The sequence below is a fragment of the Acyrthosiphon pisum genome, chromosome X (genome assembly GCF_005508785.2).
Source record: "Acyrthosiphon pisum isolate AL4f chromosome X, pea_aphid_22Mar2018_4r6ur, whole genome shotgun sequence".
NCBI classification, from domain to species: Eukaryota; Metazoa; Arthropoda; class Insecta; order Hemiptera; family Aphididae; genus Acyrthosiphon; species Acyrthosiphon pisum.
The window spans coordinates 128,555,154-128,564,807 of record NC_042493.1 but is presented as its reverse complement, the minus strand read 5'-3'; the positions used below and the strand labels follow the sequence as shown (position 1 = coordinate 128,564,807).

Genomic DNA, 9,654 nt, shown 5'->3' with positions numbered 1-9,654 from the left:
GTGTGAATTTTAATTAACTTATAAATGTATGATGTTTCAAATGATGTATGAAAATTATTATAAAACATAATGCATAGGTAATTAATACCTAATATTAAAACATACCATTTACAAAGGTATATCGTATATTTCTCCAGTATTTATTAATAAATACTTATATGAAATTGAGTTCATAGGAAAACTGAATACCTACTGTATAACTACTGATTGTTTGATTATTAGTAAATTGAAATCCTAATTAGATGAGTGTCTCACGCCAGCATGTCATTTTGGCATCCTTTGCGCGCGCATCATGGTGGCTTATGGACAGCTTCTTGAATATCGTGCGGCGGCATGCATATTATTAACATTAAAATAAAACCATGGCATAAGATTATCTTAAGCCATAAATAAAACATAGGGAAATACGGTATATGGCTTTCTTATTGATCTGACATATTTAGCGCCAAATTCAAATTAGGTTATATTATTATAATATTATTGATCACTATTGAATAAACGTTATTGATTATTTATTCAAATTATTTCTTTTATGGAAGATATAATTAAAAAAAAAAGGTAAGTGGATGTCAATCTAAGCATATACTGTAAAAAATGTAACAGATCCAACAGTCAAATTTATAAATGTAGTTAAAAATATGCTCAATATATTTACTGACATTATACCAAAAATTTGTTTTCAAAAACAAGTAGGACAAAATTAAATTTTTTATTTGAAACAAACTCCGATTTAATTCATTTTGAGTGTCCTAACACAAGTTAAAAGAACTTATTAAATCAAAACTAATACAATTTTTATTATTTAATTATTGCAATAAAACCAATAAAATTCTAAAAGATCTGGATAACAATTTTGATAAACGTTTTTCCAGTAACTGTGTAGCTTACAGTTATTATATGAAGCACAAAGGTAATAAATTATGAAAATTTCATTTTCTATTCTACCTATTGTGACTTATTAATAAGTAATCAATATTATATGTATTTTTTCTTTATTCTTTAGGATTAAAATACCTTTATTTATGCATTTATTTATTGTATAATACTATAATATGTACTATCTAAATAATATTCATAGCATAAAAAAATGTATTATTATATTTTATATAGGTAATTATTCAAGATGCCACAAGGCACAAAGTCATATAATTATTGTAAATTATATAATATATTATAAACATATTAATATTCTTACAGAATTATATAATTTTTATAATAATTGATAAAAGTTCTTATTATATTTACGCGCGGTTTTTAAATGAACGAATGAGTGTGGGTTATTTATATGGAGCTGGGGCACTATAGGGTTTGGTAATACGCAACCGGACCTAATAAGATATATTTAACATAATTCCTATGGTTTATGTGATATTATCGTAAAAGTTAAAGGTAATTTTAAGGTTTTACAATACTCATTCTTTTAGTCACAAAGTGTTAAAATAAATCATAGTTTTTGCACTTTGCAGAACGTATCAACCATTGACACGATAGTTATTAAAGTAGACTGTAGCATATTATACAAATTACTTCTTATGCTGCTTTTCAGATAAAAATTATATTTTAATAGGATACAAAATATTGAACAGGAATTAAACAGGTAATAACTAATAACATATATAAATAATCATAATAAATAGTAACTATGTAAATCAGATTCTTCTTGTGTTCTTCTGTATTTATGTTACTTGAATTACTATATTTTTTGTAGAGGTTTAACAGCTTGTTGAAATCTCTCAAGGATCATTGCTTCATAATCCAAATAAGCCTAAAGAAAATTGTATTTTGTTTACAAATGGTATATTGGTTAACATGATTAAAATAAAAATACTTGTGATGAAGTATTCTAAGTATTTTCAGTATGATTTGTCATTTGATTTTGATAAGCTGGAAAGATAGTACTAGAAATTGGAGCAGAAGTATGATTAAGTAAAACTCTTTTTAGTGTCTGGTCCAAAATCCCCAAAAAAACTCACAATAAGAGGACAACTGTCCAAACCAACTTCCTTATTTTTGGCGTTTAACTAGTAAAATAATATTTGTATGAACACAGAAAAGTATTTGTACAAAGGTTACCTTAATTTAATATAAAATCACTTACAGCAGAAGTCTTAGATTTGTACTCAACAAAAGCCATAGATTTGCTATTTTTCAGAACCACAACACTTAATTTGTCACCATACTATATTATTGTATAGTGTATTAGACAAATATTCAAAATATAATGTTTATAAATTACCTTAGAAAACAATGATGTTAAATTAGCTTTATTATATACTCCTTGTTTCTTCCACTTTAATTTTAATATAAATGAACCGTTCTTTTCTTTTTCAGTTTCTAGCTGCCTAAGATCACTTTCTTTTCTTAAACGCTCCAGTGGTTTCTACACGAAAAATTGAATTTAAAAACGAAAATTTAACAATAACAAAAATTACCTTGAAATTGTGCTCATCTGTATCTCGTTTTACTGATAATTCATTTCTTCTTTTGTTAATATTGTCTATAAATGGTGCTATATCCGAATCACATTCTTTTTCGCACAATTTTGCAGCAGTCTTAGCATTTACCAACTTGTCATAATCTAACTAAAAACAAGTAAAAACATTTACAATTAAAATTCAGGGGCGGACTGGGAGGTAAACCGCTCAGTATTCTATAAAACTAAATTGGCCAAAAAACACTTTATAACAGCTTCTTTATGAATACCTTCTTTTTCGGGTTTTGTATCAAATATATGATATACCTATTCATTCGTCTTGTAGTCCAGATAATCTCTGAAAATATACCTAATAAATACTTTATTTCGAATATTTCCGATAATAATTTATAATAGTGATTATACCGTATTACCATATACCCAAAATATTAGTTATTGATTTCAATTAGAGCAAAATAAAAATGCTGTTACGACGCTTTTGCTACGAGATATTAGACGAGGATACCTTGTCTATGTAGTGTAAAGTGGTGTTGGTGTATTAAATCTTAAAGAAACGAAACAATAAATCATATCTCTAATGAAACGATTCTAAGCAATTTTCAGTGTAAAATACAGAAAAAAATAGTTTTTTGAAATCTAATTTACATTCAACAATTTTTCAAGCATAATTCAAGCAAGCATTTTTTCCATTAAATCTGAAGTATTTTTCACATTTTAAGTACATCTGAAAAATCTACATTTTCCAAAATATCCCGTTCAATAGACATTAACATTTTTAAATAATTCTGCTCTAAATATGACCTCAGTCTGTTTTTAATTATTTTTAGTTTACTAATTAATAACCTCTGACATTTTATTTGAATGCACGACAGAGTTAAAATGTATTCATACACAGAGCGCATATCAAAAGAAAAATATTATATTTTAATATTTCAAAGAAATGAGCAATTTATTGACATAATATATTAAACAACAATTTTAATTGTGATGGACATAGTATTTTTCAATGTTATTACATAATACATCCTAAAATAAATATGATTTATTTCAGAATGCATTAAATGTTTTAAAATACAGAGTGTAACAGGAAGGATAAAAGAACTTTGTGAAAACATTTATCTCAGTCAAGTAATTTATTTTTTAGAATTTTTTATGGTATAAATATTTTTTAAGTAGGTAAATTAATTTAGAATGTAATAACTTTTTCCAAAATATTTTTTTTTGGGAATTTCTCTGAGTATATTTCTTAAATAATATATTAACTATGAGCATATTAGGTATGTTGTATATTGTATTATAATTCCTTAACCAACAATTTTAAAAATCAGTTTTATCTAGAAAAATGTTTAAACACTTTATACGATTTGGTTGGTACATCGACTGCCAGAAAGTTATTGCTAAACTATAATCATTGAACTATTTGCAAATATTTATGAAAATATTGTAGGTTTGCTGAAAAAGATAACAGAAAAAATGTATAAAAAGCTTGAAGTTTATATTAAAAGTAATGAATATAATAATGCGATGATTTTGAAACTGATTAAGATGATTTTGGTTTAATACCAGTATGAATTATGAAATTAGTGGTAAAAACAATATTAAACAAAAATCAAAAATATCAAAAGGATTATACATTCATCATTCTTATAAAATATATAATAAAACTCATTGGCTATTGTCTATTTATAATTTATATACAGGCTGTGACAGGAAGACCTGATAAAAAAAAATTAAATATGATGCTAGACTATAACTGATAAAACTGCTTTTTAAAATTGTTAGTTAAGGAATTATAATACAATATATAACATACCTAATACGCTCATAATATTATTATTATTATAAACTTATGGTCCAACTATGAACTTATTATAGAATTGTACCAACCAATAACAATGGTTTTTAAACTGTTTCGTATTTAAAAATAAATTTAAATAAATTTATTAGTAATATTGTCAAATGTTCAAATACCCCGGCGGCCAAGCCCACACATATAAGCTGGCACGGTGTGCTGCGGCACACTAGCACACCTGGCCAGTCCACTCCTGAATTAAATAACATTTACAATGCAAAATCATCAAATCTTACTCGAGCTGCTGTGTCTGTAAGAATAGTTAATATTTTAGATAACTGCAAGAACAGTTGAGCTGCTTTGGGATTATCGGGATTTTTATCTGGATGCCATTGTAGAGCTTTCTTCCGATATGCCGTTTTAATTTGATTGAAATAGCAAATATTAAGATGATGTTAGCGCACTATTCGTTTTCTCTCTCTGGCCTACGCGCAACATAGACAAAACGCATTTACGCAAAATCATTTTTTCTATGTGTTTAAATAAATCTTAGAGTAAAGTCACCTATTACAAAAAAGATAGTGAATAATATTTTTGAGGGAATGACATCGATTATATATTTTATTAATATTTGACTTTGTATTCCACTTTCAAAACAAATAAGAAATGTTGTAAATTTAAATGATGTTTAAATTGTTTTGAGACAATATTTAGACAAATCGATATGTCAATATGTCATTCCCTCAAAAGTATTATTCTCTATCTTTTTTGTCATGGGTGACTTTACTCTAAGATTACTTAACCACATAGAAAAAGTGGAACTTGCGTCATATACTATCTACCTGTACTTTGATCGCGTTATATGTTATCTACCTTTCGGGTGATATTTCAGGTATAATCGTATAACTATAAACATCAATAATACACACTACACTCTACAGTCTATACTTTACACATATCATATTATAATTATTTTTTGTTAAATCAAAATGGAACATTTTATTGACTTTTATAGACATGTTATTTACAATGACGAATCTTGCACTAATTTTTTAAAATAGCGTGGTGTTTTGCCCACTGCTAAAGTATGCCAAAAAGTTAATTCAAATAATGAAGTATGTGGAGGGGCCCTTAAGGAGTATATGAAGAACACTCGCAAACGTGATGGAGAAGGCAAAGTTATTAAAGAAAAGTGCTTACGTTTTCAGAAGAAAGGATGCTAAATATTTCAGTCCATCAGAAAACAAAATAAATTCTTTACTTATGTCGACGTAAACGGAAAAAACAACAGTGGTCTAAGTTTGTGTCACATAGTGGAGTTAGTTTGGTATTGGTGTAATGAAGTGAACGTAACAAATACTGCAAAATGGACCGGCAGAGCAAGACATACTGTATTACTGTTACAGATTGGTTTAATTTATGCCGAGACGTTCGCGTTGATAAATTTGAACGCCGTTCAAAAATGGGAGTAACCGGTGTAATAGTCCAAATTTACGAGTCGTTATTCCAAGGGAAGCGTTTAAGTATCACCGAGGACGTCTGTGTGTAGGCGATCGTATGCCTGCTACCGTAATAACTCGTACTTCACCCGTCTCATCTGATGTTGAATCTAATAGTTCTGATGACTCTGAACCTGTTTACAAAATTTATGTGTCACGAGTACAAGGTCCATGGAAAAAAGTTCTTTAATGTACTAATGCCCAGATACCCAGACGACACCTAAAATCTATACATTGCGGGGTGGAAAATTGTAGATAACATACAACGCCGACACACAATTGTGGTAGATACATTTTTCAAGTAGATAGCATAATATGACTCGAGTTCCGAAAAATTTTTTGCGTAAATGCATTTTGTCTATGTTGCGTGTGAGCCAGAGAGAGAAAACAAATAGTGCGCTGACAGCCTCTTAATAGTAATACATAAGTGATTAAAAATTGACCTACCTCTTTTTCAGTGGCCGACTGTTCGATTCCAAGTGTTCCATAAAAATCTAAATCATTCAAATCAGAATCCATCTTCAAAAATATAATATGAATACTATAACAACAAGCAAATAGGTAAGTACTATCGGAATATATTTTATGTTTTGAGTCGTGTAAGCACTAAGCGTGTTGCGCACTAACTCGGGTACCAATTACGTCACACGATAATTAATATTATAATAATCATAATATTAATAGTTATGAAAATTTACCAAAAACCAAAATGACGTATTTTTCCGTTTTGTTATCAATTGATGCATTCATGATAGACGAGTATAATTTAATACTAGTAGTATAATATTAATTATAAATTAAAATTCGTTGGTCCATACCGGTATGAATTTCCCCTCAAAATAAATACTGGTATAAAATAAAGAAATTTGTTTGCAATCTGGTTTAAAATATTTGTTATACCGGTATAATTTTTCCGACCCACCTCACGAGCTGGGTCAAAATAGTTGTACCGGTATAAATGCGTAATCACCTAATTTTCTTTTGCATGTCACAACTTATCACAACTTTTATCATGTAATATTATGATAATATTTATAGTTCTTTAATAATTACTAAATACATTGTTTATTATTTTGTACCTAAAAGGCTAAAAATTTCTTGTTATACCGGTATACACCGATTTGTATACCGGTATAAACTAAAAGATAACGGTGTAATTATTTTTGTGTATCGGTATAAATTAACGAATTTCTTGATAATCATAGATAATAAAATAATGGATAGGCCATTCCTATATTAATATACGAGGGGTTTGCGTGCTGGAATGTAGATGAGAGACAGCCAGTTTTTATATGGTGTTTCTCACTCTAGCAATGGGTCTTATCATTATTTTAATATGAGACCCCTAATTGTAACGTTCATAACGTTCATAACGTTGCACGTGTGATAAGATAGTATGGCCTATCCATTCTTATATTATGATCTATGAATATAGATTGCTACCACTGCCACGATAATTCACTGCTACGACAATATAATGCTCCGAACATATTACACCGAATGTAAAATGATACAAATACAAGTTATCCGATTATATACAACTACGAAGGTAGATCAAACGGTGACTCCGATATTATTATTATATCATTATCATTGATAAACTGTAATATCAATTATTGATATTACCATAATTGATAATATTAATAATAAAATTAAAATTTATAATATTATTTACTCAATGGTTATGGTCAGTGCGCAGTGCCGTAGCCAGGGGGTGCCCCCCTCCCCCCGAAATTTTTTTTAGCTTGTTTTATATTATATTATATATCTGATAAAAATTTAAAGTTAAGGCTGTCGAAGTGAACCATTTTGAAGGGGTCGGATTTATAAAAAAATGTTCAACTTACACGTGCCACAAACTCCCAAAAAATGGAAGACAAATTCACCCAGTACCAAAACCCCTTTTGGCTATTTTAATTTTGAAAACATATATTTGAATTCCTTAATCTCTTTTCTAAATTATGTAGGAAATGGATTTATGATCTGTAGTATTGTTTAATTAGTATTATAGTACCAGAGTAATTTTCTTTTTTTTTTCAAAATTCACTTTTACTTTTGAATTACTAAAAAAAAAAATCACTTCCAACAAAACACACAAAAAGCGGAGACATTGTTATGTTTTTTTCGAAATTAAAATTGGAAAAGTATATTTTTTTTCAACAGTCCTAATATAGTCTTGTATTTTTGTTAGTAAATTTTAATAATATTCGAACCAAAAATAGAATGTTTTGCTTACAACACATTTTGATGATATAATGATAATAATATTGATGAATACATTAACCTAGGGTTTACAATATTATTAATACATTGTTATATTAAAATGTAGCCAATGTAGGTACCATACAATATGGTCATAAAACGAGTAGTAGATACACTTTATGAACAAAGGGGTCATAATTAGATATTCTAGCATTTCAAAGGCTAGAGAAAAAAAATTAAGTGCCCCCCCCCAACATTTTTTTCTGGCTACGGCACTGGTTATGGCGTTATAGTTCTGTGATATAACCACAGGTCACATATATGGAAAACATTGAAAATGTATGTTTTTAATTTTGTTTGTAATCAAGTAAACGAAGTAGGTAGGTACTAATATACATTTCGATGTGCTAGTCTCTGAATCAGGGGCGTATTTATAGGGGTGGATCTCGGGACAGATTCGCTAGCATGGCTCTTTAAATACATGCATTATTATATAATTATTGTAATCCTCCACGGCTGTCGGGCTGTGTAGGTATGCCAAAATTCTTGTCACCCACTAAAAAAATGCTAAATACGCCACTGCTCTGAATAGATTCAGAATTCAAATGGTCTGAGTTACCGTCATAAATGTACTTTATGAATACCTAACGAAATAAATAATTTTCAACAGTGGACATGTTTTCTGATAAGACGCGTCCAGAAATAATTTTGGTTAGATGATTGTTATAAGAAAGTATTTAAGTTGTATATTCCCATATTATAGAATATAGGTTTTGAAATTGGAATAGGTAGGTACTAGATTAGTGATTACGTACCTACTATTTACTAATAGAATATGTAAACATTTCACTCATGAAGTGATGAATTCCTACTACAAAATATGCTTATTGCTTATATTATACCTAATAATTAGAAATTATGTTGCATTAGTATCATTAATTTTAATATATACCACAAACTATATTCATGTAATAGTCCGCGTATATACTAACATATAATATATAATATATATATATATATATATATATTATTATTATTATTATGTTTGTAATATTGTATTGATAAATTTTGATTAAGATGATAACAAATTGCCTATTCAATGTAACTCAAATTGGTGATTTATTACCAATTTGCATGAATTAATACATTCAATTATTACAATCATATAACTGAGGTAAACTGAGATAATCGCATAAAGAACAACTCAAATGTTAAAAAGGTGGATAAATAATTGTAATTGATGTGTTATATTTGAATTCAATGATAAATCATTGTGTACGAAAAAGGATTCTAACCGGAGATGATGTGTCAGCCAAGCGTACCTGCTTGTGTAAAATAATAATCAAATTTGATAGTTAAAATAAAAATTAATAAAAATCGAAAATATCTCATGGCTATAAATAGTGTAAGATTCTATAGTGAACTTTTTATTCTTGATAGAGGTAGTAAAACTTTCTGGGAACCTTCTATTGAAATTTCTAATGTTAACTATGAACAGAAAAACAATTATGAATTGAAATAAATAGCTTATAAATAGTAAACATTTTTTGAAAATATTACCATACATAAAATGTACACCATATGTAAAAATGTTAAGTGTATATGGTTATTATTAATTAGTTTTTGTGTTAGGTACAACAAAATATCAAAATTTGATAGGTGAAAAGTCGTTAGTCTACTTATGAATATCATAAAAATGATGAATTGAAACGCTCATAAAAAGTTGA

At 28.1% G+C, this 9,654-nt stretch overlaps 1 pseudogene; it reads right to left on the bottom strand.

The window, feature by feature from the left end:
• Nucleotides 1-1,560: 1,560 nt before the first annotated feature.
• LOC103309196 lies at nt 1,561-6,244 on the bottom strand (annotated as a pseudogene).
• Nucleotides 6,245-9,654: the final 3,410 nt, after the last annotated feature.